The 25,722-nt window shown below is 45.7% G+C and overlaps 1 long non-coding RNA gene across 1 annotated transcript in view; it reads left to right on the forward strand.

Annotated features, from left to right (window-relative positions):
• Nucleotides 1–10,763: 10,763 nt before the first annotated feature.
• Nucleotides 10,764–25,722, forward strand: part of LOC140387270 (uncharacterized) — a 77,827-nt gene continuing 62,868 nt past the window's right edge. Inside the window, exon 1 of the long non-coding RNA XR_011933818.1 lies at nucleotides 10,764–10,888. This is a non-coding gene — a long non-coding RNA (uncharacterized lncRNA). The remainder of the gene's footprint in view (nucleotides 10,889–25,722) is intronic.

Below are 25,722 nucleotides of genomic sequence, written 5' to 3' on the forward strand. Positions count from 1 at the left end.
AAGCTCGTGATTCCAAATAAACCTGCTGGACTTTAACCTGGTGTTTTAAGACTTCTTACTGTGCCCACTGTCATGATAATGTCACTTTTAGAAATGTTTGTCTGCTCAAGTTACTGCAGTGATGTCAGAGTGTGGGTGGAGCTGAGTTCTGGCTCTGCTTTTTAGTTTCACTTTGAGAAAAGCTTGGGTGCAGCTGTGTTTTTTGGTTTTGTTTTAGTGTTGGAGTTGCAGCCAGCCAAAGAAGGTGTAATGTTATTCTCTCTGCCATGTAAAGACTATCTTGTGATCATTTGGTGAAATTAGAGTGATAACTGTTTGCTGTAGTGAATTTAAACCTGATGTGCTTCTGTTAAAAGTTTTTTTTAATGTCTTATGGATGTTAAAAGGAGAGTTTAAGGATTACTTAGTGTTGTATTCTTTGGGGGTTGTATATGAATTGATGGTTGCTAAGATGTTCACTGTATGTTTTTAAATGGTTAACTGGAGTTCAAAGAATAAACATTGTTTTGCTTTAAAAATTACTGTTAGATTTCAGCTGTACCGCACCTGTCGAGTGGGCCATGTGCTCCCCATACCAGAATCTAATAAACGTCGTGGGCCAGGTGAACTCCATGATACACTTTGGGGTTCTGTAAACCCCAAAGTGGGGGCTCGTCCAGGATCAAAGTCTATCTATTGGATTGGCTTAGTGAACTTAAAGACAGGAGGGGTGCGCATATTGTGGTTGCTTTTCAGGTATGATATTTCAGTTTAAGTAGGGTGTGTGTTGTGGACACTGGTTCTTTCAGAGACTCAGAAGTTTTTGGGTGTGGAGACAGTCACACGCAGTACCTTACGGACAGTGACTAAAAGCAGACTGTTAGATATGGCAAAAATATTGCAGTTATCATTACCTGACAAAATGCAAAAATATGAGGTAATTATGGCAGTGGTAAGCATTTCAAATTGCCTGAGATACAGTTTGACTCATTGGAAATGACAAAAATACAGTTACAAATTAAACGAATGGAACATGAGAAAGAATTAAAGCAGCTTGAATACGAAAGAAATAGAGAGGAAAAGAAAAAGACAGTGAGGAAAAAGAAAAAGAGAGAAAGGAAAAAGAAAGAGAGAGAGAGAGTTTGAACTTTGGAAAATGGCCATTAAACATGACAGTCAATTAAAATTGGTGGATTTAAAGGGAAACGTACAGTTTGAGGATAGTGATGAGGATAGTGAGAAAGAGCGTCAAAGTCGAAGGCTTGGTGGGGATCTATTTAAATATATCCAAGCATTGCAAAGATTTGATGAGAAGGAGGTAGAAGCCTTTTTCATTTCATTTGAGAAGGTAGCTAAACAAATGAAATGGGCACAGGACATGTGGGTATTACTGATTCAAACAAAGCTGGTAGGTAGGATGAGTGAAGTGTTTGCCTCACTACCGGAGGAGGTATCTGGGACCTATGAGGAGGTGAAAAAATCCATCTTAGGTGCATATGAACTGGTGCCTGAAGCCCACAGACAAAGGTTTAGAAATTTAAGGAAAGAATTTGGTCTAACATACATGGAGTTTGAAAGGATCAAACAGAGTAATTTTGATTGGTGGATAAGGGCTTTGAAAATAGATCAAACGTATGAAGCCCTCAGAGAAATTCTACTTTTGGAAGAGTTTAAAAATTCAATTCCTGATGTAGTGAGAACTCATGTGGAAGAGCAGAGGGTTAAAACTGCGAGATTAGCAGCAGAAAGGGCAGATGATTATGAATTAGTTCATAAATCAAAGCTTGGTTTACATTAGTTTCAGCCTGTGAGGGACAGAAGCTGGGGACATGAGAAATACTCAGGTGGTAAAGGCAAAGGTGATCTGATGGGAGATAATAAGGAGAGTGTACCTCAGATTAAAAAAGAAATCCAGGAGGGTGGAAGAGAAATGAAAAGTTTCAAATTTCTTCACTGTAATAAGCTTGGCCATGTAATGTCACAGTGTTGGTGGTTGAAGAAAAGCACTGGGAAGGCTGATGTGGTAAAACTGGATAAGACAGTGGTGTTTGTTAAAGTGGTAAAGGAAAGTCCAAGCGAAGCGAAGGAGGTGCAAAAGATTGTACAGCCTGATCAAGAAGTGATTGATAGGAAGGTGCCAGATGTCTTTAAATAATTTACTTGTAAAGTTTACTCATGTGTATCAGGAGGAGCAGGTAAAGAAGTCACAATTTTAAGAGTTACGGGAGCTAGTCAATCTTTAATGGTAAGAGATGAGGGGTTATGTAGTTTGGGAAGAATATTGCCAGAAAAGGTGGAATTCAGGGTGAGAAGAGTAGTGTTCCATTATATAAGGTACGGTTGGAAAGTCCAGTGAAAAGCGGTGAAGTGGTAATAAGAGTAATAGAGAAACTATCTTGTCCAGGAATACAGTTTATCTTGGGTAATGATACAGCGGGATCGCAGGTGGGAGTGATGCCTACTGTGGTTGATAAGCCAGTTGAAAATCAGACAACTCAAGTGTTGAAGGACGAGTATCCTGTAGTAACAAGGTCGCCAAGTCACAGGTTAAGACAAGAGGAGAAATCAAAGAGTGAAGATGAAGTTGAAGTGCAATTATCAGAAATGATTTTTGATCAGATGGTTGAATAAGAATAAGAACAGGTGGAGGGTGAGGCAGATATTTTTAGTTCAAGAAAATTGGCATAGTTACAACTGAAAGATATAGAAATCAAATGGATGAATCAAAAAGCAAACAAGGAAGAGGAATCTGAGTGTATACCGGGTTGTTATTACCATAAAAATGATGTCTTGATGAGAAAATGGGGCACTGTACATATGCAGGCAGATGGAAAGTAGGCAGAGGTTCATCAAGTAGCATTGCCGGTAGGGTACACTTGAGGTACCAGTGGGAGGTCATTTGGGAATAAGGAAAACTCAAGCTAAAATACCAAAACATTTTTATTGGCCTGGACTACATAAAGATGTAGTTAAATTTTGTCGATCATGTCACACATGTCAAGTGATAGGGAAACCTCAAGCAGTGATAAGACCAGTGCCGTTAATACCCATTCCAGCATTTGAGGAACCTTTAACAAGGGTCGTAATTGATTGTGTAGGACCGCTTTCTGAAATGAAAAGTGGGAATCAATATCTTTTGACAATAATGGATGTGTCTACTAGGTTTCCAGAGGCCATTGCAGTATGTAATATTACAGCTAAAAAGATTGTGGAGGAGCTACTTAAATTATTTACTAGATATGGACTACGCACAGAAATACCATCAGATCAAGGATCAAATTTTACCTCAAGGTTATTCAAAGAAGTTATGGATAGCTTAGCAATAAAACAATTTAAATCAACTGCGTACCATCCAGAATCGCAGGGAGCATTAGAAAGGTGGCATCAGACATTAAAGACAATGTTGTGGGCTTATTGTCATGATTCTCCAGAGGATTGGGATAAAGGAATTCCATTCGTACTGTTTCAATTAGAGATGCACCTAATGAGTCAACCAAATTCAGTCCTTTTGAACTAATTTATGATCATGAGGTAAGAGGACCACTTAAATTGATTAAGGAAAAATTGGTGGGTGAGAAATCAGAAATTACACTACTGGACTACGTGTCAAATTTTAGGGAATGATTAAATAGAGCAGGTGAATTGGCTAGACAACATTTAAAAGTTGCACAACATGTGATGAAACGGGTAGCAGACAAGAAATCCAAAGTTCGTAGTTTTGCCAGTGGAAATAAAGTTTTAGTATTGTTACCAGTGGTAGGTGAACCTTTAAAAGCAAGGTTTTGTGGACCTTATCAGATTGAAAGGAAATTAAGTGGGGTGAATTATGTAGTATGAACGCCGGATAGAAGGAAAACTCACCGAGTGTGACATGTGAATATGCTTAAAAGGTACTTTGAAAGGGAAGGAGAAAAAAAGGAGGAGGTTATAACGATTCTAACTCAAAGTGACAAACCAAATCCAGATGACTTTGAATTTGACATACCTCAAATTAAATTGGAAAACGAGGATGTTCTTAAAAATTGGGATAAATTGTTGAGTTACCTTCCAGAGGAAAAACAAACTGACCTGAAAAAATTATTGAAATCACAATGGACAAGTTTGTGGAGATAAATTGGGAAGTACTAAAATGGCTATACATGATGTAGATGTGGGAAATGCTGTTCCAATCAAACGACATCCATATGGACTTAACCCTTTAAAATTGGCGCAGGTTAACAAAGAGATTGAGAGTCTGCTTAAAAATGGCATAATTGAAGTGGGTTGCAGCCAATGGAGCTCACCCATAGTGATGGTACGGAAACCAGATGGTACCCAACGGTTGTGTGTGGACTATAGAAAGGTTAATGAAGTTACAAGGACAGGCTCTTATCCTATCCCACGTTTAGAAGATTGCATTGAGAAAGTGGGGCAATCAGTTTTTATTTCTAAACTGAATTTACTTAAAGGTTACTGGCAGGTACCTTTACCCTAAAGGGCGAAGGAGATTTCAGCTTTTGTGACTCCAGATGGTATATACCAATTCACAGTTATGCCATTTGGCATGAAAAACGCCCCAGCCACATTTCAACTGTAAACTAACAAAGTCATTTCAGGATTACCCAATTGTGCGGTATCCATTGACGATCTGTTAATTTTCAGCCAGACATGGAAAGAACATTTAAAACATCTGATGGAGCTATTCGATCGACTTCAGGATACGGGTTTGGTGATAAACCTAGCCAAAAATGAATTCGGAAAAGCCCAATTCACTTTCCTCGGCCATACAATTAGACAGGGTCGAATGGTCCCATGGGATGTGAAACAAAAGTTATTGAGGAGTTTCCAATACCCTTGACACAAAGGGAAATAATGCGATTTCTTGGCATGAGTGGATTTGATCGAACATTTGTGCAAAGTTTTTGTAGCGTGGTTGCTCCACTGATGGACTTGCTGAAGAAACATCGAACATTTCAGTGCACAGTGGAGTTTCAACAGGCATTTGACTGCCTGAAAGCTGTGATAACCAATGCTCCTGTGTTGGAGAATTACAAGAGACTCTGTGATCAGATTGAACTAAAGTATATGACTTTAAAGAGACATAGAACATAGAACATACAGTGCAGAAGGAGGCCATTCGGCCCATCGAGTCTGCACCAACCCACTTAAGCTCTCACTTCCACCCTATCCCCGTACCCCAATAACCCCTGCTACCCCTCCTAACATTTTACACACTAAGGGCAATTTGTCATGACCAGTCCACCTAACCTGCACGTCTTTGGACTGTGGGAGGAAATCGGAGCACCCAGAAGAAACCCACGCAAACACGGGGAGAACGTGTAGACTCCGCACAGACACTGACCCAGTGGGGAATCAAGCCTGGGACCCTGGTGCTGTGAAGCAACAGTGCTAACCAGTGGACTACCGTGCCACTCACATGCCGAGGCATAGAGAAATGGATGTATTGTGCAGAGACCTTCTTGTTCAAAGAGATTTCAATCGAGAGGGATTCCAGTTGGAGGAAGAAGAACAAAAAAAAAATTGACTATATTGTTATACCTGTTTGCGTTTGTTGTGTTTTGAAACAAAAAAATATATTTATTGTGTGCATTTCTTAAAGGAGAGTGAAAATGTGAAAAATGAAATCATCTTGAAGTTGATGGTTTATTTTTTTTTCTTGGGGGAGGTGTCATGAGAATGTCACTTTAAGAAATGTTTGTCTGCTCAAGTTACTGCAGTGACATCAGAGTGTGGGTGGAGCTGTGCTCTGGTTCTGCTTTGTAGTTTCACTTTGAGAAAAGCTTGGGTGTGTTTGTGTTTTTTGGTTTTGTTTTAGTGTTGGAGCTGCAGCCAGCCAAAGAATGTGTAATGTTGTTCTCTCTGCCAAATAAAGACTTCTCTTGATCATTTGGTGAATTCAGAGTGATAACTGTTCTCAGAAGTGAATTTAAACCTCTGTGCTTCTGTTAAAAAGTTTTTTTTAATGTCTTATGGATGTTAAAAGGAACGTTTAAGGATTACTTAGTGTTGTATTCTTTGGGGGTTGTATTTGAATTGGTGGTTGCAAAGATGTTCACTCTATGTTTTAAAAAGGTTAACTGGAGTTCATAAAATAAACACTGTTTTGCTTTAAAAATTACTGTTATATTTCTGCTGTACCACACCTGTAGAGTGGGCCGTGTGCTCCCCATACCACAATCTAGTAAAAGTTGTGGGTCAGGTGAACTCCATGATACTCTTTGGGGTTCTCTATACCCTGGCTCATAACACCACCCCAGTCCAACGCCGACCTCTCCACATCATGAAAATGATAGGTGCTGAGTTTGGGGAAAGGGACTTTGAGTTTCCAATTCTCCTGCCTAAATTGCAAAATGAGATATGAGTTTAGGTAACTGAATGCTTGCTCACAGGTAGGTTTTAAGGACTGTCACAAAGGAAGGAAAAGAGCTTGTCCAGCATAATTTGTTTCACGTCCAAGGAAGTTTTAACACTGAGGTTACATTGTCACATATGCATCTGCTGCTGGCCACCCTCTGGAGGAGCCTGACAGGATTTTCCAGAGCACGTCTCATGATACATTGAGGTCTGTTATATGCTGCACATTCTCACCATTCTGAGGGCACAGTCCATGCCAATGCCACCAGTCATACAGCAAACAGTTGAGGTGGAGGAAGAGGTTGATGCGGAAAAAGGGAAGGGGCAATCAACAAAGCCCCTTTTAGGCCAGGTTATCCACGACCCTCTTTCTGGCTGTTTACAGGGAACAGGAACGGAGGCCGGGATTCTCCGATCCGGCGCCGGGTCGGAGAATCCCCGGGGTGGGGGGAGGCGCGAGTCCCGCCCCGCCGCCGGCTGCTCTATCCTCCGGCGCCACTTTTCGGGGGCCGGCGGGATTCCCGCCACGCCGGTCAGGGGCCATTGACAGCGATTCTCCGGCAATTTACTCTGGCGATTCTCCGGGCCCCGAAGGGCCGAGTGGCCGTCCAGTTTTGGCCAGTCCCCCCGGCGTGAATTACTCACGTTGCGCACGGTGTGACCTGGCAGGTAAGTGTGCGGGGCGGTCCTGGGGCGGGTGGGTTCGGGGGGGATCCGACCCCGGGGGGACCCCCACGGTGGCCTGGCCCACGATCGGGGCCTACTGATCCTGTGGGCAGGCTGTTTCTGTGGGGGCCTTTTTTCCTCTGCGCCGGGCCCTTGTAGGGCTCCACCATATTCCCCGGGGGCCGGCGCAGAGAAGAGAACGCCCGCGCATGAGCGGAAATATGCCGGCCGGTCTGCCCATGCGCAGAAATACGCCGGCCAGTCCGCGTATGTGCAAACTCGCGCCGGCCATGCGGCGCCGGCTGGTGCAGCAGGGATGACTCCGGTGGCAACCTAGCCCCCTAGAAAGGTGAGAATTCCTCACCTTGGGGGGCCATTGACGCCGGAGTTGTTGACACTGGTTTTCCTGCCAGCATGGGGACATAGCCCCATTTTCGAGAATCCCGCCCATAGTATATAGGAGCAAGAGTAGGCCATTCAGCCCCTTGCACTCTACTATTCAACTAGATTACAGATGATCTGCTGCATTGCCCTTTTCCTGCATCTTCCCCATATCCCTTGATATCTTTATTATCTAGAAATCCATCTATCTCTGCGTTGAATATGACTGAGCCTCCATAGTCCTCTGGAATAGAGAATTCCAAAGATTCATCACCCTCTGAATTAAGAAATTCTTCCTCGCCTTTTGTCCTAAATGACCTACCCTTTATTCTGAGACTGTTTCCCTGGTGTTAGACCCTCACATCCATCACACCTCCCCCTGCAACCCCCCAAAAAACATCCTACCCCAGCCAGGGTAAATATCTTTCCTGCTTCTATTCTACAAAGCCCTGTAAGAACTCTGTATGTTTCAATCAGATAAATACAACCCAATTTCTTATTCAACAACAATCCAACAACATGTTAGCTTCCCTCTACACCTCTGTCACTGACTAACGCAGCATCCTCTAGGTGACAATGCTGGACTAACGGCCAGAAAACAAACCACCCAAACCCCATTGAGAGGTCAACTAATCATCATTCGGCATTCCCTTTGCTCCCGTGTTATGTGTGCCTTTTCCTGGCCTGGTGCTACCCCAGTGCTTGCAGCACAGCTGAGGCTACTGTGGTGGTGGTGATGGTGTGAGCCGCAGATGACTTTGCAGGATGAACTTTAGCCGCTCTGGGCTTGCAGGCCTGACTTTGGAAATCACCACCTCGCCATGGCCGGCAGCAATCTGGCCTGTTCTTGTTGTTAATCAGGTTGCTGTAAAACCTTGTTGCAGATATCCCTGAGGAAGACCACTTTATTTACTCAAGCTCAACCATGACTGAGTTGGATGATAACAATGACGACACAAAACTGGGAAAGTTTATAAAATAGTTGAACTGAAATTTTATGACCGAAGGCAGGGAAATAATTGCTTCGTATATTCTGTATTGCTAGCAGTTTTTTTTAATCACTGCATAAAGGACGAGAAATGTTATTAGAGTAGATCCGAGATAAAACACGACCAATGAGGAATTTTGTTACCTTCACATTTTGTCACAGCTAAGCAAGCATTTCTAATGAGTCCTAAAATTTCTGAAGCCCTTTGGGACACAAGGTAAGATAGATCACTTTGGCTGTGGTTGAACGCCAAACTAATTTCAAAACATAAGTCGAGGCACCTCGCCAAAGAAGTAATTATTTTGTGACAGCTGCTGTGGACTGCCTCTGTACACAGATATTAAGTAAGAAACCTAAACCAACAGTCCAGAGTTTGCCATTGTAATCATGCCAAATCTGCCCGTGCTCGCTACTATTCCAAACTTGAAATTGAAAGCAACATCCGTATGCGCTCAGTTAAACTCGGAGATCTGGAGGTTATGGTCAATTAATCCCTTTCTCTGCACAGGGGGCTCTATTGAAGTCCCGGCAGACAGAAATCTTTAAAAATCACTTGAATTTGTATGAGCTTTCAATTCTTGTACTCTAATAGAAACATAGAAAATAGGAGCAGGAGTAGACCAGGAGTGGGCGCGCGGGTACAGCAGGCAGTAAAGAAGGCCAATGGTACGTTGGCCTTCATAGCCAGAGGATTTGCATATAGGGACAGGGATGTTTTACTGCAATTGCACTGGTGAGGCCACACCTGGGGATAGATCTAAGACAGATGTCAGAGGTAGGTTCTTTACTCAGAGAGTAGTAAGGGTGTGGAATGCCCTGCCTGCAACAGTAGTGGACTCGCCAACACTAAGGACATTCAAATGGTCATTGGATAGACATATGGACAATAAGGGAATAGTGTAGATGGGCTTTAGAGAAGTTTCACAGGTCGGCGCAACATCGAGGGCCGAAGGGCCTGTACTGCGCTGTAATGTTCTATGTTCTATTGCGAGCCGTATTGGTGTCCTTGACTGCGGAAGGGAGTTGTTGCTATGGAGGGAGTGCAGCAAAGGTTTACCAGGCTGATTCCTGGGATGGCGGGACTGTCATTTGAGGAGGGACTAAGTCGGTTAGGATTGTATTCATTGGAGTTTAGAAGAGTGAGAAGGGATCTCATAGAAACTTATACATTTCTAACAGGATTAGACAGGGTAGATTCAGAAAGAATGGTCACAATGGTGAGGCAGTCCAGAAATAGGGGTCGTAGTTTGAGGATAAGAGATAAACCTTTTAGGACTGAGGTGAGGAGAAGCTTCTTCACCCAGAGAGTGTTGCATCTGTGGAATTCACTACCACAGAAAATAATTGAGGCCAAAACGTGTAATTTCAAGAAGGAATTAGATATAGCTCTCGGGGCTAAAGGGATCAAGGGATATGGAGGGAAGGTGGGATCAAGGTATTGAACTTGATGATCAACCATGATCATAATGAATGGCAGTGCAGGCTCAAAGGGTCGAATGGCCTTCTCCTGCTTCTATTTTCTATGCATCTATGTATTTGGCCTTTCAAAGCTGCTCCACCATTTCATATGATCATGGCTGATATTTTATCTCAATGCTATACTCCCACATGCCCCCTATAGCTCTTGATACCTTTGAGTTGAAAAATCAATTTCATTTTTAATAATATTCAGTGGCTTTGCCTCTACAACCTTCTGTGTTGAGAATTCCATAGGTTCATCTCAGAGTGAAAAAAGTTCATCTCATCCCTAAAAGTTCATCTCATCCCTAAATGCCCTACTCCATATCCTGAGACTGTGACCTGTTCAGGACCCCAGCCAGAGGAAACAATATCTCTGCATCCAGTCTCTGCAGCCCGTCAGAACTTTATATGTTTCAATTAGATACCACCTCATTTTTCTACACGCCAGTGAATACAGGCACTATCGACCCAATCTCTCCTCATACGACAGTTCCGCCAAGTCAAGAATCAGTCTGCTGAAACTTTGCCACGCTCGCTCTATGGCAAGTATATTCTTTTTAGATAAGGAGACCAAACACCTTTGTAAAAATTATGCAAAAAGTTATGCATTGTTTAATTAGGTGCAACCAGGTTCTTCAATCATGTAATAAATCATAATCACTTCTGAACAAACTCATTGGCCCTGAAAACTAATTTTATTTTTCTGGAATGTTGATTTTCTTTACTACAATAAAAACTCCATAGATCTCTGATATGATAAAAAATTATATACTTTTTTAAAGTTTGTAATATTTCAGATTTCAACTTAATCCCATGTTTACATAGCAATCTTTATGTTGCTCTATGTAAAATGATTAAATAGCAATGGATAATCACTGCATTTTACTTCCTGCTTTACTGACTGGAAGAATTCTTCAATTTGATTGGCAGCTGAACTTGCTTGGTTAGTTCACTCTTACCGAGATCCCTACAGTTGGTGCCATGAACCAAATTAATACCAGGAAAAGCGAAATCCACTCGGCAAAGATCGCTCGTGGCCAATTTGATTCAAGGCCAGAGGTCAGTGTCATTACTTTACCACTAACAGAAAAAAAATCAAGCCATTAACCCCAGCCAAGGCTGATACTTTAGAATAATACATAAGTAAGATCCTGTATTCTACCTCTACAATGCAGCAAAAATATACCCATGTTGTACCACAAACAAACGTATATTAATTGCAGTGACATCAATATAAAGCATAAATTAAAGTCCAAATGCAATCTACAGAAATTAAGACTCCAAGAGATCTCCGAGGATTTATTCCAATTGCCTTTTATGGATGTTTAATAAATATAAATTATGCTTCAGCCCTTTAAATGTTTCGTAACTTCTGGCTCTTTCCTTATGAAACGAAGCAGGAACCTATGTCATGATCATATACTCCTTGTGTCTGTACATAGTCACTGCTAATCTGCAAATAGCTACTTTGAAATAGAAATATAGGAGTCGGTGACTGCCGCCAATTGATATACAAAAGAAAAATATAAATATCTCAGCACAACACAGTGGCCCTTCTTTAATTGTGGCTTCGCTGCCATCAAACCTTCAGGTCTCATCTTTTCCCATCCAAAGGGACATTGCGTGCTTGGATATATCTTCACAACATCTGACAGAGCAGGTAATCAGAAAATATAAAAACCCCATGACAGATTTTCATTATCAACTCAAAGAAGAATCTACCGTCCAATGTGGCCAGATGTCACTCTCTGCCTGCCAGTGTGATGGTTACGCTGGCATTAAACTGTCTTGCCTCACATTCATTCCAATGCCAATGTAGGATATAACTAGCTTTAGCTTAGCATTCATTTCACATTAACACCTTAAGTGACAGATTATTTGGTCAGCCAAGTATGCTCGGTTGTCTAATTTCTTGGTCAGCGCAGCAATAACAACAGATCAAGAAAGCTTCTACTAAATAATTGGTTTTCCCAAATGTCCAGCATCCAATTAAACCCATGCCTTTTGTTTGCTAATGTCCAACTATAATAGGAAATTGTTTGAAAAAGGTGTGCTTTGTCGAGAATATTTAGGTGTTTTGTGAATCATCAGTAAGAGCATTGCACCTTGTGCACCCACTCCTGTTAGATCAGCAGGCATTAGTCATTCCCCAGTGGCCTGTTCTAAAGGTTGACACTTGTCCTTTCTTTGTGTTCCATTCAGCTTTAGTTTTAATAACAGACCCCTTCACGTGGGAGAGTGCACTGACATTTTGGCTGACTTGTCAGTTCTGTCATATGTCATGCACTTCCTGACATAGCTTGAAGCAAAGTACGGTTTGGTCTTGGTACCTGGGAAGGGCAAAAGTGGAAACTTAATAAACTTAATAACTCTTCAGCTACCAAAATGGCAAGAAATCTCAAGGCGATCCTGAATGTTTCCTTATCTGGTAAGGTTCCACACATGAAGGGCGCATTCATAAAATCTACCCCTAAATGCATGACAAGTTATGTTTTAAAATGCCAGCTGTCAGTTAAATTATATCTCTCATGCAGAGGATCTCAACTGACCTGAAAAAAAGAAAGTGTTTGATTCCATGACCATTCTAATTACAATCAAAGACTTCACCCTAATGTATTTCAATTCTGTTGAATCAGCTTTCTGGTCCTACTTGTCTGACAATTTATTGGAATAACTTTCACAATGAGTCACAAAGTAAAAAAATCTTAATGTCTTTTGTGTGCTTCATATATTTGACTAATAGAATTCCAAATTCCTGCCCTACACGATTGATTTTATTTAGGTGCGACATTCTTTCATCAACCTGAGATCACTGGTTGAAGCAACAACATTTACATTTGCATTTATATTGCACCTTTAATGTAGTGACAACATCCCAAGATGTTCCATTCAGTCGTTTTAATCAGCCAGAATGGGAGACGGCGCCACACAAGGAGATTCGAGGTGACCGACAGCGAAGTTAAAGAGTTAGGTTTTAGGGAGCGACTTAAAGAACAGAGTGGGTTAGAGAGATGGAGAAATTCAGGGGGAGAAATTCAGGGGGAAAAATTCAGATGGCCTAGTTGGCTGATGGCATAGCCATCAACAGTGGAGCAATGCAAATCATGGGTTTGTAAGAGGCCAGAATAATAGTCTTCCACAAAATTAAACTCAATCACGATCATGAATTAAAACACGGATATTACAAATGGAATGCAACTTAACCAAACTCTGTCGGTGCTTTTGGGAGACTTCCCGGCAGATCCAAATGAGTTGATTTTAAGCGTCGGTACGAGGGAGTAAGAACTTTTTTGCTGGGTATGTTATGAATTAACAGACTAGGTTTTTGTGCTCAATGACAAAGCAATGGCACCCACTGCTGATGCTGCAACATATCTAGCCATCCCTCTGTCATAGATTTCCCCCTTCCCAATGTCTGTTTGAACCAGCCATTCAGTAATAGAGATGCCAGAAAGCAGATTAAGCAGCCAATCACTTGGATGTATTCTCACGGATAGAAAGTTAAAGACACTGAATCCCTTCACTTTCATGTTAAATTTTACAGATAGCAAAATAAATGATCTGAATATACAGGTTAGGCTTAGGTAGAAGCAAATGTAAAATAAACATTTTTTAAAGTTATTATTTTTAAAATGTGATTTTCTTTTTATCAAAGTAGAGAAATTTAACATCCAATAAATATAAAATAACCCTTTCAGGCCTGAGAGATTGTTTAGTCGTAATTATGAATTTTCTACACGGTGAACCAAATTAGGCCTCATTTTAAATTTTCACTTTTTAAGGGATTTTTAACTGTGAGATTCACGGTGCAACATGGCAAGGTCACACCAATTCAGTGATTTCTACTTGATTGCTTTCTGGCGATCTTCAATAGTGCATCTCATGGAGAAGCATTGAACGACTGACAGCAGTTTCTGAACTTCCACATTTAAGGGCCCAAGTGTGGACTCACTCCAGGAGTTGCTTCTACCCCAAAATATGAGTCACGGTAATTCAGTGACCTGGGGCGTCATTCTCCGCCGGCGGGAGTCTCCGTTTTGCCGGCGCCCGGGGGTTTCCCGACGGCGTGGGGCTGCCCCACAATGGGAAACCCCATTGACCGGCCGGTGTTACGGAGACTCCCGCCGGCCGGTCGGAGCAGAAATGTGGCGGGGCGGGTAGGAGAATTTCACCCCTGATGTCAGGGCCACAGATTAAAGCCCATCCAAGATTAAAAACATATTTTGGTTCTACAATTTGTCCACATCATTTATCTCCCAGCAATTACTCATATACATAACACACCATGCACATATCCGAGGTATCACTACAATATCGCATAACGTCCTTGCACTCCGTGATATTTTCTTGGACACGCGCATACGTGCATGCATGCTTCCCCAACTCTGATGGGCACTCTTACATTGAAGACAACATGGTTTTTAATAAATTCAATGACCCATGCCCCAATACAAATAAATCAATCTGTAGCTTATTATAAGTCAATTTTCATCAATTTCAAAGAAGAAAAGAGAAATAATTCCACATGAATAAAACCTCTTCTGGAATGGTTGTGAGCATTTCAGTAACCTGCCAGGAATGAGGCAGCATTAACACTTGTTGAGTATCCACAAAGTCTTCACACTTCATTCTCTTCACGCAAGTGGTGTTATACTTTAGCCGCAGTTCTTTCATTGTAGCCTTTTGTTGATGGGCTCAATGCAGAATAGCAGGCAAGAACTACAAAGGTATGGACAAATGAATCTAAAACGTGGAAAGTGACTAGAAAACAGCAACTGAGACATTCTTCAGAATCGATGGAGACAATCATAAGTGGTCAGTCCTGAACCTCCAGATATTATGTAATGCTGAATTCGGTCTTTTCCCAAACCGTAAACTAGCATCCTGCATTCTACAATTAGGCAGATCCCTAAAGGTATTTGAAATGTTAGTTATTGAAACTGGTGATCACTTTTATGAACTCAAACAATTGAGATTTATTGTGAGAAAATGTTCCTTTGCGAGACCAGATGAAATGAAAAAAAAAATGAAAATCGCTTATTGTCACAAGTAGGCTTCAAATAAAGTTACTGTGAAAAGACCCTAGTCGCCACATTCCGCCGCCTGTTCAGGGGGGGGGGGGGCTGGTACAGGAATTGAACCCACGCTGCTGGCCTGCCTTGGTCTGCTTTAAAAGCCAGCTATTTAGCCCTGTGCTAAACCAGCTCCATGATGATCAAAATATTTCACTTGTGGAAGTAGGAGAATTAGTTAGGTAGTTACTGAAGGTACTTTTATACTGCCGCATTAAAATTATAGAATTCCATATCAATGTGGAAACTGTATGTCTGGTCTGCAGAAAGCAGGACAAAATCAACCTGGCCAATTACTGCACCATCAGTCCATTCTGGATCATCAACAACATGATGGAAAGCATCATCAACACTGCAATCAAGTGGTACCACATAGTAATAACCTGCTCACTCACACTCAGCTTGGGTACCACCAGAGCTACTGAGCTTCTGACATTACAGCCTTGATCCGAAAATGGCCGAAAGAGCTAACTCCAGAGGTGAGGTGTGAGTGACTGCTCGTGGCATAAAAGCAAGTGTATATTCATGATTTAGATGAGGAAACTAAATGTACCATCTCCAAATTTGCAGTTGATGCAAAAGCTGGGTGGGGTTGGTTGGGGCGGGGGCAGTGGTGGGGGAGTGGTGAGATGTGAGGAGAATGCAGAAATGCTTTAATGTGATTTTGACAAGTTGAGTAAATGCATGGCAGGTGCAGCATAATGTGGAGGAATGTGAGGTTATCCACTTTGGTTGCAAAAACAAGAAGGCAGATTATTACCTGAATGGCTATAAATTGAGAGAGGGGAATGTGCAATGAGACCTGGGTGTCCTTGTACACCAGGCACTGAAAGTAAGCATGCAGCTGCAGCAGGCAGTAAAGAAAATGGTATGTTGGCTTTCATAGTACTAACCACTGTGCTACCATGTTGCACTTTGCCACCGTGCCACCCTTATAACTTCCCGGATATTATAAATGTCCGGGGATTTTCTCTCTTCAAAAACTGTATCATTCAGAAAATACAAGTGAGGTGGGTTCTTATTGTTTTATTTCTTTTCTAGATGGGTACATCAATAGGGAAGAAATAGAGGGATATGGATCAAGTAAGAGCAGAGGTTTTTTTATTAGTTAGGACATGATGATTGGCACAGGCCTGGAGGGTCAAAGGGCCTGTTCCTGTGCTGTATTGTTCTTTGTTCTTTGCTCTCTTTGTTCTTATACTATATTAAGCATCAACCAGCCAGATGATTGTTGGGTTGAGTAATTGTGTGGAGTGTACATTAATGACATTTTGATGTAGAGCGATACTTGGAGTGACCATGGTAGGCATGTGGGTGCTCCACTTGGTTAACTGACAAGGCTACCATTGTCATGAACCTGGCAAAAAGTGAGTTTCCCAAGGCCGAGGTCACTTATTTGGTCCATATCTTTGGTGAAGATCAAGAGTTGGTTCCAAAGGCTGAAGGCATTCTGATTCCTGGATATGTTTGGTTTCTACAGGAAGTTTGTCTCCAATCTCAGCACAATGGTCAGACCCAAAATGAACTCGTTGAAGAAAAATGTGAGATTTGATCGGTCAGTGTTCTGGCAGATGGCCTTCGAGAAATTACAGGCCAATTTGATAAATGGGCTCTTTCCATCAACACCCAGATTTTAGTAAACCATTCAAGGTGGCTATCACCAGCAGTGACATAAACGTAGGAGATATGCTCCTCCAAAACGGTGACGTTGACTTGGAGTGCCAAACTAGATACTTCTCTAGGAAGTTTAATCAGCATCAAAGAAAGTACTTTTTTCAAGAAAAAAGTTTTGATTCTTGTTTTGATTGTTCTTCAACAAACTGAAATGCAGACCATCCGGTTGCGGCTATGCCTAGGTAGGTCGCACAGAGCTCCAGTGGCATTTGGATGACGATTTGGGTGAGGTCGCAGTTGAGAGGAGCTGCGTCACAGGGGGTGGGGTCGGCCCAGGCTGGGAGCGCGGTTTCCCCCGCGAAATGGTGGCAGCGGTACCTGAAGCAGGGGACGATACTGTGTTCGATGTCCACAGTGGTTCATATGTGGTTTAGGGGGGGGACTTTCTTTACCCTGCTTAGGTGGGCGGGGGGAGCTGGAGATTTGGATGGGGAATCCACAGGGGGATTGGAGGTAGAGGCGGGAGCAGCCGGGGTCAGCATGAGTCAGCTGACTTACGGGAGTGCAGGGGGGGGTTAAGCAGTTGCTTGGCCGGGGGAGGGGGGTTGGGAGGGGGGGTTGGGAGGGGGGGGACTGGGTTGCTGCTGTGCTAACTGAGGGGGAATTGATGGTAAGAGGGAGGGTCAGGGCGGGGAGCCTTCGCCTGGGGGGCTGGAGGGTGCGGGAGGCGCGGGCAGGTGGCTGGCCTAAAAAAGGAGATGGCTAGTTGGCAGGGGGAGGGGGTGGGCCCCCGATCCGGCTGATCACATGGAACATGAGAGGCCTGAATGGGCCGGTCAAGAGGGCCCGGGTGTTTTCGCACTTAAAGGGGCTAAAGGCAGACGGAGCCATGTTACAGGAAATACACCTGAAGGTTGTGGATCAAACCAGGCTGAGGAAGGGACGGGTGGGACAGGTTTTTCACCCAGGGCTGGATACGAAAAACAGGGGAGTCGCAACCTTGGTGAGTAAGCGGGTGGCATTTGAGGCGATGGGTATTGTGGCAGATAACGGGGGTCGTTATGTTATGGTGAGTGGCAGGCTGCAGGGGGCCCGGGTGGTGCTAGTGAATGTGTATGTTCCGAACTGGGACGATGCAGGGTTCATGAAGCGGATGCTGAGCCGGTTCCGGATCTGAAGTCATGTAGTTTGGTAATGGGGGGGGACTTTAATAACGTCCTGGACCCGACATTGGATCAGACTAGGTCGAGGTCGGGTAAGAGGCCGGCAGCAGCCAAGGTCCTAAGGGGGTTCATGGACCAGATGGGGGGAGTGGATCCGTGGAGATTTGCCAGGCCCAGGGCGAAGGAGTTTTCCTTCTTCTCCCATGTAAACTTACTCGCGGATAAATTTCTTCGTGGTGAGCAGGGCGCTAATTCCGAGAGTGGAGGAGGCGGAGTACTCGGCCATTGCGATCTCGGACCATGCCCTGCACTGGGTGGAGCTGGGGATGGGGGAGGAGAGAGGCCAACGCCTCTGTGGCGAATGGACGTGGGACTACTGGCGGACAAGGAGGTGTGTGGGAGGGTTCGGGGGTGCATCCAAAGATATGTGGAGGCCAATGATAATGGGGAGGTTTCGGTGAGTGTGGTCTGGGAGGCGCTGAAGGCAGTGGTCAGGGGGGACCTAATCTCAATCAGGGCCCACAGGGAGAAGAGGGAGAGGATGGAGAGGGAGAGGTTGGTGGGGGAGATACTGAGGGTAGATAGGAGGTATGCGGAATCTCCCGAGGAGGGGTTGTTGAAGGAGCACCGGAGCCTTCAAACGGAGTTTGACTTGCTAACCACGGGGAAGGCTGAGGCTCAGTTGAGGAAGGTACAGGGAGCAGTGTATGAGTATGGGAAGAAGGCAAGTCGGATGCTGGCGCATCAGCTGCGGAAGTGGGAGGCGGCGAGGGAGATTGAGTGAATTAGAGATAGTGGGGGAACATGGTGCTGAGCTCAGCTTAGATAAACGAGGTCTTTAAGGACTTTTATGGTAAATTATACGAGTCGGAACCCCCGGAGGGAGGGGAGGGGATAAGGCAGTTCCTGGACCAGCTGAGGTTTCCAAAGGTGGAGGAAGAGCAGTGTGGTATTATAGGTATTACGGTACCTGATAGGCTAAAGCGCCATTGGTGGAAACTGTATGCTTTCTATTGGTTAGAATGTATGATAGCTCCGCCCTGATAGGTGGAGTATACAAACCCGTGCCAACCCAGCAGCCTTCATTCTGTACCTGAGCTGCTGGGGGAAACATCTAGCTTATTAAAGCTTTCAGTTGGACTACAACCTCGCTTTAGTGGTCATTGATCGTGCATCAGGCGGGTAGAGGGGTTGGGGGCCCTGATTGAGATGGAGGAAGGGGTTGGGGAGTATGCAGACGGGCAAGGCCCCGGGGCTGGATGGGTTTCCAATAGAGTTCTACAGGAAATTCTCGGAGCTGTTGGGCCCGTTGCTGTTGAAAACTTTTAACGAGGCTAAGGAAAATGGAATCCTTCCCCCAACGATGTTGCAGGCTCTGATCTCGCTTATCCTCAAGCGTGATAAGGACCCGCTGCAATGCGGCTCCTATAGGCCGATTTCGCTCCTTAATGTGGATGCCAAGCTGTTGGCCAAGATCTTGGCCACTAGGAATGAGGACTGTGTCCCGGAGGTGATTCATGATGATCTGGGGGGGTTTGTGAAGGGCAGGCAGCTGAATACGAATGTGCGGAGGCTTCTGAATGTGATCATGATGCCCTCGGAGGATGGGGACGCAGAAGTGGTAGCGGCAATGGACGCGGAGAAAGCCTTTGACCGGGTGGAGTGGGAGTACCTGTGGGAGGTGTTAGGCAGATTTGGGTTTGGGGAGGAATTCGTAGGGTGGGTCAAATTGTTGTATCAGGCCCCGGTAGCGAGTGTTTCGACGAATCGGCGGTGGTCGGGGTACTTTAGACTATATCGTGGAACGAGGCAGGGGTGCACCTTGTCCCCCCTGCTGTTTGCCCGCCGATTGAGCCACTGGCCATGGCGTTGAGGGAGTCCAGAAACTGGAGGGGGTTGGTTCGGGGGGGGGGGGGGGGAGCACCGTGTTTCACTGTATGCGGATGACCTGCTTCTGTACATTGCGAATCCGGTGGAGGGGATGGGGGAGGCCATGCAGATACTTAAGGATTTTGGAGACTTCTCGGGATACAAACTAAATGTGGGAAAAAACGACCTTTTTGTGGTGCATGCGAGGGGCTAGGAAAAGAGATTGGGAGAGCTTTCGATACTTGGGCATCCAGGTGGCCAAGAGCTGGGGGGGTCTTGCACAAGCTCAACTTAGCGCAGCTGGTGGGTCAGATGGAGGAGGATTTTAGGGGGTGGGACATGCTGCCGCTCTCCCTGGCGGGCAGGGTGCAGTCCGTAAAGATGACGGTCCTCCCTAGGTTCTTGTTCGTCTTCCAGTGCCTGCCATTCTCAGGCCCAGGTCCTTTTTCAAGTGGGTAAATAGGAGTATTACGGGATTTGTGTGGGCAAATAAGACCCCGCGGGTTAAGAGACTGTTTTGGGAGCGCAGTCGGTGGGGGGGGCCTGTTGGCGCTGCCGAACTTGTGCAGCTATTACTGGGCAGCGAATGTGTCTCTGATTCGGAAATGGGTAATGGAGGGAGAGGGGGCGGCGTCGAAACGGTTGGAAGCGGCGTCCTGTACAGACACTAGCCTGGGGGCACTGGTGACGGCACCGTTGCCACTTCCGCCGAAACGGTATACCACGAGCCCGGTGGTGGCGGCGACACTGGAGATTTGGGGGCAGTGGAGACGGCGTAGGGGGGAGGTAAGGGCCTCAGTCTAGACCCCGATAATACGGAACAACCATAGGTTCGTTCCAGGTAGGATAGACGGCGGGTTCCTAAACTGGCACAGGGCGGGAATCAAAAGGATGGGGGACTTGTTTATCGATGGGACTTTTGCCAGTCTGAGGGCGCTAGAGGAGAAATTTGGGTTGCCCCCGGGGAACACTTTTAGGTATATGCAGGTACAGGCGTTTGTGAAAAAGCAGATGGGAGAATTCCCGCTGCTACCTGCCCCCAGGATACAGGACAGGGTGGTCTCGGGCGTGTGGGTGGGGTATGGCAAAGTATCAGACATATACCAGGAGCTGCAGGAGGCGGAGGAGGCCTCGGTGGAGGAGCTGAAGGGCAAGTGGGAGGAGGAGCTGGTTGAGGAGCTGGATGAGGGCCTGTGGGCTGACGCCCTGGGCAGGGTCAATTTCTCCTCATCTTGCGCCAGGCTGAGCCTGATTCAGTTTAAGGTGGTGCACCGGGCGCATATGACAGGGGCGAAAATGAGTAAGTTCTTTGGGGTAGAGGACAGGTGTGTGAGATGTTCAGGGAGCCCAGCGAACCACGCCCATATGTTTTGTACATGCCCGGCACTGACGGAATTTTGGAAAGGCTTTGCAAAGGCTATGTCCAAGGTCTTGGACACTCGGGTAAAACCGAGCTGGGGGATAGCGATATTTGGGGTATCGGATGATCCGGGAGTGCAGGAGTCGAAAGAGGCCGGCGTTCTGGCCTTTGCCTCCTTGGTAGCCCGGAGAAGGCTCTTGTTAATGTGGAGGGATGCGAAGCCCCCCAGCATAGATGCTTGGGTCAGTGACATGGAGGGGTTTCTCAGGTTGGAGAAGATGAAGTTTGCCTTGCGAGGGTCCTTGCAGGGGTTCTCCAGGCGATGGCAACCGTTCCTAGACTGTCTCGCGGAACGTGAGATGGAGGTCGGCAGCAGCAGCAATCCAGAGGGGGGGGTTGATTTCATTTTATTTGTAAGGGGCAAATGCCCCACCTTGTTTTGTTTTGTTTGTTAAATTGTTAATTTGTTAGAGGGTTAAGTTGTTTTTGTTGGCATATTGTTTTGTTCTCTTTGCATTATATTTTCTTTTGTGGTGGTTTGTAAAAATTATTGAAACGTTTTGAATAAAAACATTTTTTTTAAAACAAACAAACTGAAATGCACGTGACCAGTGGTCTGGGGGAGATATCAATCTGTACCGACCACATTCCCCTTGTGTTCTTCGAAAAGATTAGAACAAAAAAAACCTCAGGCTATTTCGCTGAAGTTTAATGCTCCACCATTTACCAGAAAATTTATGTATATTGCTAGAAAGAGCAATTTAATTGCTGATGTTCTACCAAGAGTTTGAAAAGGATAGAAGAGAAGGAATACCGAGTTATAATGCTTCCATGATGTTAGAATTCCATTGTGGTTAGCACAATTGCTTCACAGCTCCAGGGTCCCAGGTTCGATTCCCAGCTTGGGTCACTGTCTGTGCGGAGTATGCATGTTCTCCCCGTGTGTGCGTGGGTTTCCTCCGGGTGCTCCGGTTTCCTCCCACAGTCCAAAGATGTGCGAGTTAGGTGGATTGGCCATGCTATATTGCCCATAGTGTCCAAAATTGCCCTTAGGGTGGAGGTGTGGACCTTGGGTAGGGTGCTCTTTCCAAGAGCCGGTGCAGACTCGATGGGCCGAATAGCCTCCTTCTGACCTGTAAATTCTATGTTCTAAGTGTTATATCTGCTTGCTTTAATTACAATTTAAAACCTTAGGGTGTTGCCAGTGCAAAGTATGTAACGTTAAAATGTGACAACAGGAACATATTATTTGTACAGTGTGTAATAAGGTTGTTTTTAAAAATGTTTACCATGTTAAAATCTTTCGTATTTTGAAAGGCTTTTTTTATTTTGAGGGGATGTCCCATGTGCTGGAAAAAGCCTGGGATGCATTCTCCGCCCCCCCGACGCCGAAATCGTGGTCGGCACCGGGGCGGGGAATCCAGTTTGACGCAGAAATCGGGACCAGTGCCAGCTCGCCAATTCTCCGGGCACCAAAAAGCGACATCACTGGGGAGTACGCTGCGCCTCCTGGGGCCATTGCCAGAAGACCGCTCCAACATTCTCCGCCCCCGACCGGCTGAAGACCCGACGGCGTGGATCTAATCTGGTCCTGCCGGTCGGGATACTCGCGTGGAAGCTGCGGACTCAGTCCACGGCCGCTCTGGTTGGGGGCGGGCGGATCGGAGGCCAGGGGGGGCCTTTTAGGTGGCTGGGGAATGCTTGGGCGTCATTCTCCGACCCCCCGCCGGGTCGGAGAATGGCCGTTGGCCGCCGTGAATCCCGCCCCCGCCGAAGTCTCCGCTCCCGGAGATTGGGCGGGGGCGGGAATCCGGCCGCGCCGGTTGGCGGGACCCCCCGCTGGATTCTCCGGCCCGAATGGGCCGAAGTCCCACCCAGGAATTGCCTGTCCCGCCGGCGTAAATCAAACCTGGTATTTACCGGCGAGACCAGGCGGCGTGGGCGGGCTCCGGGATCCTGGGGGGGGCGCGGGGCGATCTGACCTCGGGGGGTGCCCCCACGGTGGCCTGGCCCGCGATCGGGGCCCACCGATCCGCGGGCGGGCCTGTGCCGTGGGGGCACTCTTTCCCTTCCGCCTCCGCTACGGCCTCCACCATGGCGGAGGCGGAAGTGGCTCTCCCCACTGCGCATGCGCGGGAAACTGACAGCAGCCGCTGACGCTCCCGCGCATGCGCTGGGAAACTGACAGCGGCCGCTGACGCTCCCGCGCATGCGCCGCATTTCCGCGCCAGCTGGCGGGGCAACAAACGCTATTTCCACCAGCTGGCGGGGCGGAAATCCCTCCGGCGTCGGCCTAGCCCCTCAATGTTGGGGCTAGGCCACCAAAGATGCGGAGACTTCCGCACCTTTTTGCCGGCGCGATGCCCGTCTGATTTGCGCCGGCTTTGGCGCCAGTCGGCGGGCATCCCGCCGTTGGGGGAGAATTTCGCCCCTTGTGCGGGGGTTGAGAGTCAGGCGCGCGGCCGATCAGGGATTCTCCTTTGTGGGTCTACCTCCGTGGTCACAGTCCACCAAGGACGGAAGTGCCGGGGTCCGTATCTGCAGCAAAAGCTGTGAGATTTACTCCGGGTACCTGCTTGCCCCCCCTGGGAATTCATGACCCTTTCATCCAGGATTTTCAGGAGTAGAGCTCCATCGTTTTGCCGCCGGCATGGGGACATTGTCCCAATAATGGAGAATCCAGCCCCCTCTATTTTCTTTTGCGCAGTGTTCGTTTCAGAATAAAGTTGGCTTGGGAATATTCTCAAAGAGGTTTAATTGGTTTCCACATTATGACATCTTTGGTTCTAAGAAATTTCTATTTGACTTAAAGTTGCGTTCGGGTGAACAGCTAAGGAGCAAATGGTAAATAGAAAGTAGACGGATTAGCTAAGCCAGTGTTTTCTCTGTGGCAGTTCAGAACACACTGAGAATTAATGTGAGAGAAAACCAGCACGGTTCTCTCCAATTGGAAAAATTTTCTATTTGCCATTTTTCTGACAGATCGTGGTAGTAAAGAAGGCTCTGAGAATAGAGCAGAGACGTACATGTTATACAGTTTGAAAGAGCAGAGAACTGAAGACAGGATATAAAAATGATTGTGGATTAGACAAGATCCTTTATTGTTCTTTCAGTTTGCCAAAACCTATCAAGCCCTTTAAAGGGACAAAGAAGTTTTTTTTTTGGGGGGGGGGTGGATTCTGTGCCATCAGGACTGACATCATCCTAGTGAACGAGGGTTCATAGACATGCGCCTTGTCAGTGTTAATCATTCCAGGGTCTTCAGATAGAACATGGTTGCTCGTGTATGCAGTTCAAGGGCCAAAACGATTGAATGAGAATTGAGGGATCCCAAAGAAAAAAACGAAGTTGTGACATCAAACGTGATTTCACCTTTGTGTGAGAAGTAATGCAGGTGCTTGTAATTGAGTATTTCAAGTGAAATTTATCATTTTATTTGAAATATTCTTAGCCTGTTAATTAAATGTTCGGATTATGTTGCTTTCAGTTAGTTTGTTACAGTAAGAATTTTAAAAGTGACATAGCCCCATTATTGGAGAATCCCGCCCCGCATTTAGCAGCATAGAGTCCAATGCCTAATCCGCAAAGGAATTTGGCCATTGCTATAAGCACAGGTTTCATTTCAATATTGTCAAATTTGATTGCAAACTTGTATGTCCAGGTCTTGAGCTGCCTAACACCGTTAAAAGGACCATGAGAGCGCTCAAAGAAAACTCAAAACCTTTGAAGGTTTGGTTTTGCTGATATTGAAAGGAGTATATTTGTTCCTCTTGGTCCCACCAAACATCTGACAGGCACTCTCTCTCTCTCTCTCTCTCTCACACACAAGCAACTTCCTGGCCTTGACAGCTTCGCTTGTGGGCCTTGGAACCAGTAACATTTGAATAATGGTGGTGAGGCCAAAGAACCAATTGAATTCAGTCCTTTGACTTCTCTGGTCAGTTGAATCATATATGATTTAGGATGCTGATGAATTTAGGCCCCATTGTGTCAATAGATCTGTCAGGTAACTTTATACATCCTCACCATATCTTTCCAGATAGTTATCGAGAACAAGAGTTTGAGTGTGAAAAGAAATACAATATTACCTCATCAAGTCGAGCGGCGAACACCCGAGTTCTTGCAGCACACAGATTTTAGTATGTAAAGCTGAGTGCTTACTGGGTGGCATGGGTACTGTAAGGGAGAAAAGCAGAAGCAAGTGTAAGATACTGCAATCAAGAGAATTTGACCAGCGTCACTGAAGAAGTAGAAGAGACAGATTTGGGAGTTGGCGAATGTGCTGGGAAGCTGGGGGATGATTGTGGTAGTTACCACTGTTGTATTATATTGTATATACTGCAATGCATATGAGGGTATTATGGTAAGGTGCCTGTACTACAGGTACGGGGGTAGATCCCTGCCGGCTGGCTCCACCCAGTAGGTGGAGTATAAATGTGCGTGCGCTCCGAACTGCAGCCATTTCAGCAGCAGCTGTAGGGGACCACACATCTCTGTGTAATAAAGCCTCGATTACTCTCTACTCTCGTCTCGTCATAATTGATAGTGCATCAATTTATTACACAGAGATTTTACAAAGATGGATCTCCACATCAAGCCAGATCGCCTGCAGCTGCATCCCCAAGCAGACAACGCCAAAAAGGACTTCGCACATTGGCTAGCGACAGACCCAATCCCAGAAGCAATGAAGCTCCAGATTCTGTACACGCGGCTGAGCTCCGATGTCTTTCCCCTCATCCAGGACGCGCCTACCTACGCAGAGGCCATGGCGCTACTGAAGGAGAACTACGCTCAGCAAACCAACAAGATCTACGC

Source organism: Scyliorhinus torazame, chromosome 12, assembly GCF_047496885.1.
Source record: "Scyliorhinus torazame isolate Kashiwa2021f chromosome 12, sScyTor2.1, whole genome shotgun sequence".
Lineage (NCBI taxonomy): Eukaryota > Metazoa > Chordata > Chondrichthyes > Carcharhiniformes > Scyliorhinidae > Scyliorhinus > Scyliorhinus torazame.